General features: G+C 42.6%; 1 long non-coding RNA gene across 1 annotated transcript in view; it reads right to left on the reverse strand.

The window, feature by feature from the left end:
• Window positions 1-16,146, reverse strand: part of LOC131920829 (uncharacterized) — a 95,462-nt gene that overhangs the window by 74,448 nt on the left and 4,868 nt on the right. The window contains exons 2-3 of the long non-coding RNA XR_009381783.1: window positions 7,447-7,504; window positions 6,636-6,672 (exon numbers count right to left, since the gene is read on the reverse strand). This is a non-coding gene — a long non-coding RNA (uncharacterized LOC131920829). The remainder of the gene's footprint in view (window positions 1-6,635; window positions 6,673-7,446; window positions 7,505-16,146) is intronic.

A 16,146-nucleotide genomic window follows, 5' to 3' on the forward strand; every position in this document is an offset into this window, starting at 1 on the left:
GTCTTTTAATAAATTTCAACTCTGCTTCATATTAGACTCTCCTAAAATTATTTTCTGTGTTGAACCCAAGAATCTGACTTTACCTCAGTTGAAATCCCTAGAAATTAAAGGAACTCCTCAGGCTGTTGGCAGGTGACAGTATGTGTCTCCTTCCCCACTGCCACTGAATCGGACAGCGGGAGTGTGTGACCTAGCCTGAACAGTGCATAGCCTGGCTTCTACCGTACTCCAACTGGTCAACTAGTCAATATGATTTGGCCCAGCTTCAAAGAAAGAAGCCATAAATGTCTCCTCCTCATGGGAGAATGGTCAAGGAAGTTGCAGAAATATTTTAAAATTGCCTCTACTACTACTTCTGGTGACTTTCATTCCTTGGCTTGTGCAATAATTACTGTGGTAAAAGACAATCTTTCGCCGGGCAGTGGTGGTGCATGCCTTTAATCCCAGCACTCAGGAGGCAGAACTAGGCGGATCTCTGTGAGTTCGAGGCCAGCCTGGTCTACAAAGTGAGTTCCAGGAAAGGCGCAAAACTACACCGAGAAACCGTGTCTCGAAAAACCAAAAAAAAAAGAAAAGACAATCTTTCCCCTCCCTGTACTTCCTTATTTTTCCCCACTCCCATGATCCCCTTTAAATGTTCAAAAGTTTAAGATTTAAGCTTTAAGAACTTTGTTATATGTTCTATAAACAGGTCTTATACGAGGCCTAAATGTTCCCTGCTGTTCTGTGCTGCTCTGCCTACCTCCTGTTTGGTTGACTTTTATTTCCTGTGCTCTGTCAAAAGGCTTGGTCAAAGTTGTAAACTTCCATTATGACGTAGGAACTATGTTCTATATTCAAATCTGCCAGCAGTCTTGGGCAACAGCAGGAGTATACTAACTGATAATGTAATACAGGAAGTGAAATTTAAATTCTGTCCCTTTCGTTGGAATTGTTGTGTTTGGCTTTGCTTTGTTTTATTTTGTTGACACTGGGTCTCACTCTGTAGGCCAGACTGGCCTGGAATACTGTGTAGCCAAGAATGGCCTTGAACTTGTAGCTATCCCCCTGCCTCAGCCTCTCAAGTGCTGGAATTATAGGTGTTAGACACCACTTGGGTCTGTCTTGATAGAGACAGAGTTTGTCATGTGTGGTGGATGGGACACCTACAATCCAGCCTTGGGATATGGAGGCATGAGGATCAGGAGTTGGTGGACGGGACACCTACAATCCAGCCTTGGGATATGGAGGTATGAGGATCAGGAGTTCAGGCCAGCCTCAGCTGCATGACAAGTTTGAACCAGCATGTGCTGAGATTCTGTCTTTTAAAAAAAATGATAGAAAGTGGGGCCGTAATAGCACACATCTTGAATCCCAGCACTGAGGAGACAGAGGTAGGCAGATCTCTGAGTTTGAGGCCAGCCTGGGATACACCAAGAAGCCTCATCTCAGGGGGAAAAAAGATTAAAAAAGAAAGCAAGAATTTAATGACCAGTTTAAGGAAATATATGTTTTAGAGGAGACCATGTCCTGGGAGTCAGGTCTCAGTAAATTACCTGCTCTAGGCTATTAGCTAGACCACTGAAGATCCAGCCCAAAGGTTGTTATATGACCTCCACACATGCCATGATACATACATGCATGTGAAATAATAAATTAAATTTAAATGTAAAAACCCTCAGATTCGGGGCTGGAGAGATGGCTCAGCATTTAAGAGCACTAGCTGCTCTTCCAGAGGACCCGGGTTCAATTCCCAGCACCCACATGGCATAGCATAACTGCATGTAATGCCAGTTTTAAGGGGATTTGAGACCTTCATGCAGACATACATTCAGGAAAAACATAAATGCACATGAAATAAAAATTATTTTTAAAAAACCCTCAGATTCTTCCCAGATTTTTTTCTGCTCTGAAGTCTCAAGCATGTTGGTTTTATTTTTAGCTATTGATCTTCAGATGGCTTTTACAGTTTGTCATATCAGATGCAGTAAAGTCCAACGAACTACTTGGTGTCATTTTTAATGAGAAAAAACTAACTGCTTAGCCTATGCTATTATAACATAATATCTGAGGATAGGAAATAAAAAAAAAGACAAGACATTCTTTTCTCCGAGTGCTGGGGACTGGCCTCTGTGGAGGACCACGTTGCTGCATCATCATGGGCAGAAGGCAGAATGGCAAGAGCCTAAGAGAATGAACCCCTTAGCACTCCAGCCCTTCCCAAAGGGCTCCAACCCATCCCTGAGAGCCTTACTTGATGCCTTCCCAAAGGGCATGTCTTCTCATCTTAGATCAGGGTACATCTTCTTATCCCAGTTAGCCCAATCTGTTATAGGAACTCTCTCACAGACATGCTCAGAGGTTTGCCTCTTAGGTGACTCTAGATCCAGTCAAGTCTTAGTATTGTCATACTGGAGATTAGGTTTTCAGCACATGAATTGGGGGGAATGCATTTAAATCATGAAAAAACCCTATTCCAAAGTTCCATGTCAAATTTACCCTCATGGTGCTGGGCCACAGACAGGACATCTATATCACACCCTTTTCGCAGATGCTCAGGGATGATCTTGGAAGAGGGGACAGAAATTCTGTATTGACCAAAGGTCAAGAAGGGCTGGGGCAAAACAGTGTCTTCTAGACATGGAGGGTCACTATACTCATAACTCAGCAGCTGGGCTTGCCTATAAGACCTGCACAAAACCAATTCAGTTAACAATCCATTTTTGGGGAAGAGCCTCATGAGACCCCCACCCCTAGCTGAGGAGCTACTGAGAGCTGAGAGCTTCTGGGGAAGGAAGAATCCATTTTCTCTAAAAGTGTGGCCCTTGGTAGTTTGACCACATTCCATACGCCAGTAGATGGCCTCACAGTCGTGAGCATTTGGGCAGGACAAAGTGAACCTGGTGATTTTTTTAAGGTCATGAGGTTGGGTGGGGGTGGGGAATGGATCTGGAAGGAGTGAGAGGTAAATATGATCAAAAGACATGGTCTGCATGAACAAAATTCTCAATGAATGAATAAGACAATTACATTTCAAAAGTCTCCTCATGTTACATTCATTAGAATTTACTTTTTGTCCATTCCTAAACCACCCAACCTCCGGATCAACAATAGGCCTAGCATATGGTAACTGCAGTGGGATGAACTACTTAAACAAAAGCTAGGTCTGTTAGAAAGGAGGCAGAGAATGGATGGGTAGACAAGTCTTCCCATGTCTGGACTTATTCCAATAAAAAGGCTGGGTTCCTCCTCTCCCAGAATCCTAGATCACCAAATAGCACCACAGTCAATAAAATTTCTCAAAGAAATCCAGAAGTTCTCTTTATCGTGTCTCCCAAAATAAGTCTCAAGAATTTAGTCTTTTCACTAGAGGCAGATCATGGAAAAATGGAGTTATATGCCATTAGTACTGCCCACTTTCTCCAGCATGAGTGAACCATGTGGAGAATTCTATGGCTACAGAAGTGTCCGAGAGCTCTGGTATTAAAAGGTACTCAAGAGATAGATGGGAACGTGAGCGTACTAGAAGAAATGCGGTGGTGTGTATTGCAAGCAGCAGCTCAATGATCTGGAGCTCCAGTGGAGGAGGACAGTGGAGCCACAGCCTCTAGAAACTGTGTTCATGACGACCTTAGAGAGACTAGGCGCAAACGAGACCTACATGACAGAGTGTCACGCGCTGTGTGACAGAAGGGAGGAAACTCTGTGCTAACTAAAACAGGAGAGAAGACACCATGCTCCACTGCCTTGTGTCCATTCCAGGACTAACCATCTTAGTTGGAATGATATATTCATAATCCCACTAGAAAGTAAGACACTTAGTGCTGGGACATGATTTCTCTTCATGCTTACACAATGTTTGGTGTGTAGTGTGTACTTAATCATGGACTGATTCAACAAACATTTATTGTTCGATTTTCACTTATATATTCATAATCCCAGACCACTTACAAAATTAATGTGATTAAGATAAAAATGTATTCATTTCATTCAGTAAATCTAGGGATATAAAGGTATACTTTTATCAATTACACTATTACTTCAAGCAAGCACTAAATAACACTAAAGGTCTATGTAGGCACAGTGCTACACATGAGTATTCCCAGTGCTTGGGAGGGCAGGCAGGAGGAGGCAGGAGGATTAAGACTTTGAGGCCAGTCTGAAATACAATGAAACATTGGCTCGAATAAATAAATATGTTTTCTGTGAAAATGAAAATACTATCTGGAATATGAAAAAATAGATTTTTATTGTTAGGTGAAAGTTATACTTGTCTTCAATTTCAGTTATATTAGATATCTAAATACAAGTCTTTCATTTTTAGCCAATACTTTAGAAAACCCAACCTCCAGTTCATGATTTTCCATTCTTCCAATCTTCTCACTCCGTGGTCATTCAAAACCTTTGATCTGAGAGGACATTCCAGCCGCAGAATATTCTCCGTCTCCTAGAAAAGCTACTCTCTTTTAGAGTGCTTCCCTCTTAGAGCTCAGTATAAACTCTCTGTAGCACAGCAGCAAGTGTAAAACATAAAATACCATGTGGAAAAAATACGTCCACACTACATTCATGATTTTTTAAGTTATCTGTTCTAGAAACTTCAAGAGACATGACGCTGAGGCCTGAGAGATGACTTAACAGTTAAGAGTGCTCACTGCTCTTCAGAGGACCCAGGTTTGGTTCCAGCACCCACACAACCACCAGCAGCTCCAGTTCTAGGGGACCTAATACCCTCTTCTGGTCTCCGAAGTCACCTGCATGTATGTGATGCACAGACATACATACAATCAGGTACACACATATACAAAACATAAATGAACCTTAAAAAAATGTGACACCCCTGAACCATGTTAAGAAGATGGAAGAAATAACTATCCCTTTAATGAGACACATATGTATATGCCCAGAAACCCCGTTGTTCGATGCTTCCAACCCCTCGCTGCTAATGCATCAGCTTTCTGAGCTCTCAGAAATTATAAACCTTCTTTTTCCTGTAACTGGAGGTCCCATAGAGAAAGAAAAGCCACACTTGTGTTAAAAATTCTACCCTGAAGGCCGGGCGGCGGTGGCGCACACCTTTAATCCCAGCACTCGGGAGGCAGAGCCAGGTGGATCTCTATGAGTTCAAGGCCAGCCTTGTCTATAGAGTGAGATCCAGGACAGGCACCAAAACTACACAGAGAAATTCTGTCTTGAAAAACAAAAACAAAACAAAACAAAAAATTCTACCATGCAAAGACTGAATTTAGTAACAATGTCCAGTTAGAATGTTACAAAAAAAAAAAAAAAAAGCCAAATTATCTTGGGCTATTTTAGTCTTCTTAAAAAGATACATTAATTCATTTCCCACACCTGTGTCCAACCTAACATCCTTGCAACTGTCAAAAACTTTAAAATGCATCTTTAGCAGACCTCTAGCTTCTACCAACCTAAAAGCTAATAACTTCATCTGCTGTACCTGAGACTTACAGCTCCCGTTCTGCAACCAACAGAGTGGATATTGACAAAGCACCTAAGGCATGGCATGTGTCCTGGCTTGTAAGAGCTGGACTGAACAGAGAGGCATTCAGGCATAGAGGCACATCCTGCACCACAAGTTCAAGGTCAGCTTGGGCCACAGTTCAAGGCTAGTTATATAGCAAGACTCTGTGCAGGGAGTGGAGAGAGGGAGAGGCTAGTGAGTAAACGATGTAGAGTTATTTCTATCAATATCAGAGACATCATTTGACTTTATTACTACCAGTTCTGAAAAATATTAATTCTAAGTCTGAACAAATGACTGGATCTCATGTTTCAGAAACCTCAGATGTTATTCCTGTTACAGAAATCAAGTTAAAACCCTGTGCCATACTTGCAAGCAGTGTATATACACAAAACTGTCTTAACCCTCTAGGACTTACCTAGTATAATCATACAGACTGAAAAGAGAGAAGTTTCTGGGTGGCTTATGACTGCCTTTAGGAGTTCTCATGTGCTCGGATTTCATTTCTCTGGGACTTTACTGACCCAGTGTTTCACTTCCTTTCACATAGGTGAGTGGGGAAGCTTCCTCCGGGCTCTCTTACCTTCGGGACTGTCCCCCCTACAGTTTATGTTACAGTCCTTGTCTACGCCCTCCTTGTTGGACAGGAGAAATTACAGACAAAACTGATGGCAGCATTTGGGAGAGGCCACCCTCTGAATTATAATTTTTTTAACTGATCACACATATTTCCATTTTCCTGCTGCGCCCAGAGCATGACAGATTAGAATCCTTGGACTTCTCTTCAGTTCCCACTCCCTAAATCTCTAAATCCATTTGGTCACCAAGGTGGACAACTTCTCCTTAGAGTCTTTCTTAACTCCTCTCCTTCCGTTTGATTTTGACTTCGTCTTCTGGCTGTTGGAGAGTCACTTTGTTTCACTGCATTGGCTTCTGAGAAGAAGCTTTTCCTGCTGCCTCAGCCACGGCTCCCACCACACCACGCCCAGGTTTAAGAGCTTGTCATATTTCTCTCTGCACACAACTTGAACTGTGGGTCTCAGTCCCATATAACTGAAGGTATGGGTCACATAAATTTGGCAACAGTAAAAAGTTTCTGAACATGCAACTGCCTAAAATTAATCCAAAACAAAACTCATAAAGACCACAGTGATATGTATCTGGAGGTACTCACCAGCATTGGCTCATACGATCTCATGGCAGGCTTGTACCTGGAACACACATGTGCAAATTTCACTAACTCATGCTGTCACACCATGCCAGGCCAATGTCTGCAGCCTGAAATTGTTTGTCTCAGATTTGAGATTCTTGTATTTTATAAATTGTGGTATTTTAAATGTATGGATGAGGTTTACTATCTTTGTAGAAATATAACAGAAACAGGACTTTTAATATCTTTCTAATATCATCCCTCAGCATCTAAGAGTCAAGTTAGTATATATTTGGATTGGATTGTACTGGAATGTTTGATTTTTAAGAATGACTGTTTATCTAGACATGGTGGCACATACCTGAAATTCCACTCTTTGAAAGGTGGAGGCAGGAAGATCAGGAGTTAAAGGTCGCTTTCTGATACTTAATGAGTTTGAGGCCAGCCTGGACTACACGAAACTCTGCTTATATATATATATATTTGATGTTTGAGTTGCTAACATAAGTTTTCTTTTTAAAAAGTCTAGGATCTTTTTAAAAAGTTTAGGATCAGAATTTCCAACAGTTTCTGAAATGGCCCTAGACATGATTTTGGTATTTTGCACATATCCAAATATGCAATTTCAGCATTGACAACTATAAAAGCAAAATGTTTATCAACTTTAAATAACACTACAGATATTCTACACAGTGTGGTATCAAATATTCATCCAAGATTTAATTCATTAATTAATTTTCATGTTTTTTGAGAAAAGGTCTTGTCATTTTATTTTAGTTAGAGACACAGTCTAACCCTGGAGCACAGATGGTATGGAATTCACTATGTAGCTCACCGTAGCTTCAAACTTGTGGCAGTCCTCGGTCTCAGCCTTTCAAGTGCTGGGCTCACACCTGGATAGGAAACAGAACTTTATGTAGCACATGCTATCCTTCAGCTCTCTATATGCAGAGGAGGACAACCTTCAATTCCTGAGTCTCCTGCCTCTACCTCCCAAATGCTGAGTATGTGCCACCATGACAAGCTTCAAGTTTTAATTCTTTACGTAAACATTTAAAAGCCACCTGACACTGCAACAGTATGAAACTTTGTTTTAATCTTTAATAAATGGTAAAATTATATGTATACTAAAAATTGGTTTGTTTATTTGTTTTAGTTTTTTAGAGACAGAGTGTTAGGATTCTGCCACTCCAACTATATGACTGCGCATGCGCAGTTCAGTAGCCAAGTAAGGGGTCTTGCATCTTACATCATCCATGCGCTGTGTGATTACGTAATGTGCGTGGTGTGGTCACTCAATCAGTGTATGTGTGGCATAGCTCCATAAGCCCACCTGCACATGTGCAGGGGAATCCTTAAAAAGCCGGACACAGACTCCTCCCCTCTCTTCTGCTCTCCCCTCCCCCTCTCTGCACACGTCTCTTCCCAGGCCTAGACGCTCTCTTCTGTCCCCCCCCCCCCCACTCCTCCTAATAAAGGTCTGCTACTGGGTTTTGTCTTGCCTCGTGACCTTTCCTTGCAGTTTTTAAAATCAACATTGGTGCCGTGACGAAACAGGCTGTCCCAGGACTCTGTCTGGGACCCTGTACCGAGGCTTATTGGACCTATGACTGCCCGCTCCGCTTTTTGTCCAGCCGCCGGGACTGCTCGGCACAACACACCGGCTAACCAGATTGGTGAGTTTTCCCTTTCTGATCCCTCCCCATTTCCCGCAACTGTAGCCTGAGATATATTTCTCGAGTAGGACCCCCAGGGGGGTCTTCGGGCTGCGTTCCACGACTCGTTCTCTCTTCACAGTATTCAATGCTGTCTGGACTCCCGGGGGTCCTCCAGTAGGTTCACCCCCCAGCCCCTGCCCTCCCATGATGAAGGGTGGTGTAACTTGTGCTGTTAATTTATGCCGGTCCACAGATGACCTGCTCTCTCTTCTCTTGGTCCCACTCCTCCTCTGAGAAATGCCTTAAATTTCCCCAAATACCAGGAAATTTGGTCGCATAACAGCTGCTTGGATCCCGACATTTCACAGGAGTTATCTAACTTCTGCCAGTGAACAGACAAATGAAAAGTGTTACCTTATCCCCACGCTTTTACCTAAGCTCTGGACCCTCCCTTTCCGAGTCTCTCTCTCCTGCCTTCGTGCATTCCTGAGCCTGAGGAATCTCTGACTCCAAAGAACCTAATCTTATCTGACCTGCGCTCAGTTCTCCGTGACCAAGCAGGCCGCTAAGCACAGACAGGTCTGTAAGCAGGCTAGGATGTATGCAAATAAGTTTACAGTCAGGGCCCACATTGGGATTATAGTAATCCGGATGGATCAGTTTTCAGCCTGCCTCCTGGCGGGTCTTCCTAAAGCTATCCTCACACCAACAAACTTTCAAAAAAAAAAAAAAATTCAAGACACGGAATAAAATCCATCTCTTGTCTCCCAGAGCTTCCTGACATCAGGGCTAAACTTAAGCATCTGGAGAGCAAGGCTCCTGACCCCACAGGCAGAAGATTCAGCTGTGGCATTTAAGGTGTACCATGGGAGAGATGAAAAGCCCATGAACAGAACTGTCAAATGTTGGCACATGCTATCTGAGCAGCAGCTGCATAAGGGCTTCCAGGTCCCTGTTTTAGAAGACCACATGGGCTAGTACGTGCCCTGCCGGGCCATCACTAGAGCCTTGTTCAAAGTGCCACCTAGAGAGATAACTGGTCAGCTAACTGCCCTGGGGCACCCAGTGTCATGGGAACATCAAACTAAGACCTCCAGCAGACCTCCTAGGCTTGGCCATGGGTTCACAGGGAACCCAGGATGCAGCATGGGGCAATCTGTTTCCTTTCTGTTGGACACTAAGCCACTTATTCAGTCCTGAGGGAGTTTTGGGGTCCCACCTCTCCTTCTCATTTCCCTATTGTCAAGGTAGGGGGACAGTCTTACCCACCTCACCAGACTTAATTGTATTTTCAGGGGTACTTACTGGGAAGAGATTTTCCAGCTAAGGTAGGAGCTTTCATTTCATTGCTCCCTCCATGTGTCTCACTCTAGACCTGTCAGCAGTGCTTCTCCTCCTCATGCACAGGGACATAGACAGGGCCCTACTCTCTCTCAAGGTCCAGAGGACACCAGGATCCACTGCCTTGTCACCAATTCCAAAAGAATGAGGTCTCACCCCACAAGCTTTTCTCTTCCTGGTTCCCTCTTCTAATTAACTACTCAGCTAATTGTTATAGGACCACCATAGAGCTGGAGTCCAAGGACCATCAGATATACCCTGGTGGTAAGGAACAGTAACAGTTAAAAGGTATTTACACCCCCAGACCCACAAGTGTCTGGGCTCTGCAAAAACAGACTTTAATATAACCATCTATTACTGTTAAATGCTCTCAGCAATTGATCACTTGTGTCTCTTGGATGCTAAACTAATAAAGGAAACAAGTGCCTTAAATAATCTGTCTCTGATAAAACTTATCTCAGGTAAAAATTAAAAACATGTTCCAAAACACACTCTCTCTCTCTCTCTCTAACCAATATAAGCAGAGTACTAAACACTACAATGTCATGTTATAGTCACCAGCCCAAGACTTTAATTTTCTTATGGATGCTTCTTAATATGTTTAAATTTTTTTCTAAGCTCCAGAAACCAGCTTAAATCCATCTGGACAGTTCAGATCTACTTCAGATAAGTGCAAACCCAAACTTTCCTGGTCTCAGGACTCTCTCTCACACCCTGGGAACCTCCCCCAAAGGAAAAAATAAAATAATAGTAATAATATTAATAATAATAATAATTCTTTTTTCTAAGCTTTTCTCTGTCTCACCTGCATCCTGTCAGACACAAGCAGCCAGAGTCCCAAGCCAGGAAAGATGAACAGCTCCAGGGCAGCAGACAATAGCCCTCCATCCCAGGACACCTGTCTACCTCAGAAGCCCCCTTCCCTAGCCCCTCAAGAGTCAACCGACGACCACCAAGTAAGCTGGAAGCAGTTTTTCTGGGAGAAACAATGACCCTATTCCCGTCCATCCACTTTTTTATAATAAACAAAAAGTCTGGAATGTTAGGATTCTGCCACTCCAGCTATACGACCACACTTGCACAGTTCAGTAGCCAAGTAAGGGGTCTTATGTCTTACGTCATTCATGCACTGTGTGATTACATAATACACATGGCGTGGTCATGCAATCAGCGTATGCATGGCATAGCTCTGTGGCGTAGCTCTGTAAGCCCACCTGCGCATGTGCAGGGGAACCCTTAAAAAGCCGGACACAGACTCCTCCCCTCTCTTCTGCTCTACCCCCACCACCACTCTCCCTCTGCACATGTCTCTTCCCAGGCTGGTTAGTCTTTTCTGTCCCCCCGACACTCCCAATAAAGCTCTGATACTGGGTTTTGTTGTGCCTTGTGCCTCGTGACCTTTCTTTTTTTTTTTTTTTTTTTTTTTTTTTTTTTTTTTTTCCGTGACCTTTCTTGAACGGTAACCAGTGCTGCGTATTTAAAAACAACACAGAGTCTCATGTAGTCTAAGCAACCCCAGATTTTTAGTAATCACAGATGACCTCAGACTCCTGAACCTCCTGCCTCCATCTCCCAAGTGCTGACATTACAGGGTTGGGATAATACACCAGTTAAGAATTATTTTAAAGTAAGTTTCTTTGTCATTTGTTATAAGTAAAATGTTTGAATTACAAACTTCTTTGTATACCTAGACACAATAAGACCCTGTCTCAAAAAAAAAAAAGCAGCTCTCCCCCATGAAACAAAGTACTCTGTTGTTAATAAATTTTATCCTTATTTCCCTCTTTTTCCTAATATATACCCATATTAGTCAAATGTAGCAATTGAAAAACAGAAATTTGGTTTTGGGTTGTCTGCTCTATGGTAAGGTCTCATGGTAAGCCTATGCAGCAGCTATTGTATTATAACCCCGTTTACAGATGAGCAAACAGAGGTAAGATGGCATCCTTAAATGACTTGCAGTTAACATCTCAATCTCACACAGATTCCAAGTGAGTTTGCAAAGCAAGGGCCTTTCATGTAGGACAAAGGTAACTCAAGAGACATTTTTCACAGTTTCCATTATGTATTAATGCCTGACTTTTGCCTGACTTATTTTGCCTGACTTTTTATTTACTCAGCAGTCTTGTAACTTCCTTTGAAAGCAACTTGGACCTAGAGAGGAGTGCCTCAGGACTAGAACATGAACTACATATTCTGCTCACAAACAGAGATGCTCTCAGCTCTCAACTGATATTGGAAAAGAGATGTTATCTAGTTCAGATGTCAAGAAGCATGGGAAGTATGGCCTGCCCTTTCTTCTCCATTCTTTCATCGATTCGGACTTCTTGATAGACAGTGATTAACCTGGTGCTCCCCAGTTACCTCCAAGACCTTTCCCTGGCCCCACCTGACCTGACCCTTCCATTCATTCTCCATTACCACAATTACAAGTTGTGTCTTAAATTTTACATGCATTCCATAGTGGTAAAAATTAATAGATAGTATTACTACAATTTTCATTGCTCATAAAATGTTTTCTTTTGTTTATAATAAAGAGATAGCAATAAAATATTATTGCCAATACTGTTACTACAATTTTATGGCTTTAAAACATAAAAACACTAAATAATATTTCTAAACATAAAGATTATTAGAAGAGGGTCTCTGGAGATTATTGACTATTATGCATAGTCTAAGGCAAAGCTTCTCAAGTTGAGTTCTGAAGGGCAAAATTCCTAAGAAGTCAAGAAATAAGCTGAGGATTCTAGGGCTGTTCCCCTATCTATTGATTCAGAATATCTGAGAGTGGGACCAAGGAATCTGCATATATAGTAACTTTCCAGACTGCTTATAATGACCACCAAAATTATAAAGCAGTTTCAAACCATCGTGGATGTTTGGGAAACCTGTGGCCAAGCTGCTGGCTGTTACAGTGATAAACGGTTATCCTTCCCTCCTTCAGAGCTGGGTGCTAAAGGCTGCTAGACGCTCTGCAAGGGGCATTCCAGTGCAGCAAGCACCGTGGGGGTCTCCCACTTTCCACTCTCTCTCCATTCCCATTCATGAAGGTGGGAAGACTTTTGTGATAAATACAGCATTGAACACAGCTCCCTTTACACACAAAGCCGCACGTTTTTGTATGTGGGCTTAATATATATATATATATATATAATTTCCCAGGAATTCAAACACTTCATAAATTGAGGGAGTGTTTTTATTTCAGAAAGATTTTAAGGTGTGAATATTTGCAAGTCCAATATAACATACCAGTGTTGGCTGCAATTGCATCAAGGTTGGCTTTACTTGTTATTTATTTGTGTTGAGACAGGGTATCCAAAGGTAGCTGACCAGCCTCAAACTCTTGGCAATCCTGCTGCCTCAGCCTCCTAAATGATGGAATTACTGATGTCAGCCACCATGCGTGACTCAATGTTATTTTTTTATTATCTTCTGTTTATTCCTCCTTCATACTGCTGTTAGAGCATTACCTTGACTTATTTAAAAGTATATATTTAAGATAGATTTCACTTCAGGTAAGTAAAAGGCGTATCAGGTACATTTGTTATTGAACAATGGGCACTGCCCTGATAAGGTGGAGGGGAAATGTTTTTGAACTAATGAACATGCCTTAAACATATAAAATAATACTTTTGACAGAGTCTCATCATGTAGCTCTGGCTGGTCTGGAACTTGCTATGTAGACCCAGGCTGGCCTCAGACTCACAGAGATCTGTCTGCCTCTGTCTCCCAAGTGCTGGGATTAAAGGGATGAACCAACTAACACACACACACACACACACACACACACACACACACCCTAATTATTAATAACACAGCAGTGAAGAATTCATAATTCAAGACACTGACAAATCTAAGTAGCAAATGGATGTCTTCTGGGTCTATGACTCCAAATAAGATATCAAAAGAATAAAAAGTAAAATTGTTCCGTAAGATTTTTGTTAAAAGGACAAAAGACTTTGCTGCCATCAAACTGAAGAGATGTTAGTACAACCAAGTTTCAGAATACAATAGATTATAGACTGCCATAGGCTCAGAACTAGTGCAGACTTTGCTGAAAACAGTGAGTGTGTGGAGGGGTCACAGCTAGGAAGTGATTACTCGGCAATACTGACATTTTCAATGCATAAACATGGCACGTCTCCAGGACGAAGTGTTCTAGGCAGAGGGAGAAGAACAAAAGCAGATAAATAAGAAACAGCCTTGTTTACACATTGTAGGGGCATAAAGCATTTCAAAAAGGTGTAAAATACAAGACATGAAGCTGAGGAAGGAGGCAGTGGCTAGATTATGGAGGAGACTGGGAGCCATGTGCTTGGACCCAAGGACGGTCTTAAATCACAAACGTGGTGTGACCTGATGTGCATTCACACAGGTGACTCAGGCAGCAATAGATTTGACTTGATTTTTAAAGAGGACAGAAGTAAAAATACTTAGAACATTCCAGTTGTTCAGATGAGACATCACAAAGACTTCCCAATGACAGCGGAAGTCAAAAAGAGGGCTACCCTCGTAGCTCAGTGGCAGGCTTAGCATGCTTAGCACGTTTCCAGATGGGTCTAACCTGAAGTCCAAGGGCCATATGTGCCCCAGGATAGCTATGGTACAACCAAACACAAAATCATGAACACTTAAAACAGTATGAGATTGTTTTTTTTGCAAGTTTTTTTCTTTGCAACTGAACTATGATGTTTTCAAGTATGAACTTTGTAGGTGACAATGTATCATAACAATGTCAAAAGACTGAACATTCCTCCAGGCCTTAAGTGCAATCCATAGCAACAGAAGGAAAAAAAAAAAAAAGAATCATCGCAATAGAATGTATGGTGGATGGAGGTTGTAGGGTAGGCTGGAGGTGACAGGAGAGTCAAACATGGCTCCCAGGCTGGAGAGACATCTCAGTGAGTAAAGTGCTTGCTGAGCAAACCTGAGGAGCTGAGTTCAGGCCCCCCAAGAACCCACATAAAGGCCAGGTCTGGTAGTGCAGGTCTGTAATTGCAGCGCTCCCGAGTGACTTATCCTTGTGCCTTCAGCCAGAGTAAAGGATACAGACCCCAACCAAGGTAAGGCACCAGTCCTTTATCCTATGTTCAAAGCAGTGGTTCTCAACCTGTAGGTAACGACCCCCTTGGGGTCAGCATGCCAGATATTTACAGTACGATTCATAACAGTACCAAAATTACAGTTATGAAGTAGCAACGAAAATAGTGTTATGGTTGGGGGTCACCACAGCATGAGGAGCTGTATTTAAGGGTCACAATATTAAGAGGAGTGAGGACCAAGTCTAAAGCCTTGTAGAACCAAGTGATAAGTCAATGCTTTCTAGCAAAGGCAACTCAGTTCCTTCCTCGTGACAGCAGAGGTCTGCCTGCTCTACACCACTTGGGCTCTAAAGCTCCACCAATCATCACCAACCTCCCTCACCGCCTAGTCCATCCTTACACTGCACAGTGACTGTCTCCTGGGAAGAAAACCTCCCCACCAGAGACCGCCAGCACTTACTGAGATCTTGTTTGTTCGCCTCCTCTCCTTCTTCCGTGTTACTCTGTAGCACAGACTGACCTCAGACTCACAACCATCCTCCTGCTCCACTCTCCCAGGTGTTAGGATTATAGCTATGTGCCAGCATTGGTTCTCACTTTCCCTCACCAATTTCTGTCTCCTGATTTCTCTGGAAACTATGGCAGTGTGTACTGTCCTAGTGCACAGTAATAGGAAGGCAGACTGTGCCCGGCCCACATTAATCTTTCACTTGTGATCTTCTGCTCTTCCCTGGCAAGGCAGCCTTAAAGGTGTTACTTATTTGTTATGGGCATTTGTTATGGCATCTGTGCTTTACCCTGAAGCACTGCCATTAGTAGGCAGCAGGTAACTGCTAGGTACCTGCCCCCCGGGGCGTGGCCAATGGGGGGATCCCTTAAGACCTGGGATGAGTACATGCTTGCTCTCTTGACCACCTCGTGGTCTTGGATACTGGATGCTGGTGCTGTGGATAAAGGCAGAGTTCTCCAGAGAACCGCATTGGACCTCCCTCCGCCTCTCCTGGATTCAACCATGCTTGTTGTGAGTTAATCCCAAATAAATTCCTTTGATTATCAAATAGACTCTGTGGAATTTCCCCATTATGGGCATGTATGTCAGAAACATGGACACGTTTGTGTCTTTCTATAATGTCGGGATCTATTAAGTAAAAATAAATTCACAGCTTACATCAGTTTTGCTGACTACGGTTTCCCAAGTAGTCTCCAGCTGCCCACTGGAGACCAGACTTTCTTTTATTTTAATCTTAGTTATTAGCATTAACTCTCAGGTCAGTTTACACAATACATACATGTATGTGTGTGTGTATCCATGCATATATGTAACAGGTTAAACAATATCTAAGAAAGGGTAAAAGAAGCTACAGAGTTCAGCCACTTTCCTGAGGTCAGAGACAGAAAACACACACAGGCACAAGGAAGAATCTGCAGGAGATTGGGCAAGAAGTCTGACAAACTGCAGGCATCCAGCTGTTCAAACACAGAGCTGTTCAGGTG

Source organism: Peromyscus eremicus, chromosome 10 (assembly GCF_949786415.1).
Source record: "Peromyscus eremicus chromosome 10, PerEre_H2_v1, whole genome shotgun sequence".
Taxonomy (NCBI): Eukaryota; Metazoa; Chordata; class Mammalia; order Rodentia; family Cricetidae; genus Peromyscus; species Peromyscus eremicus.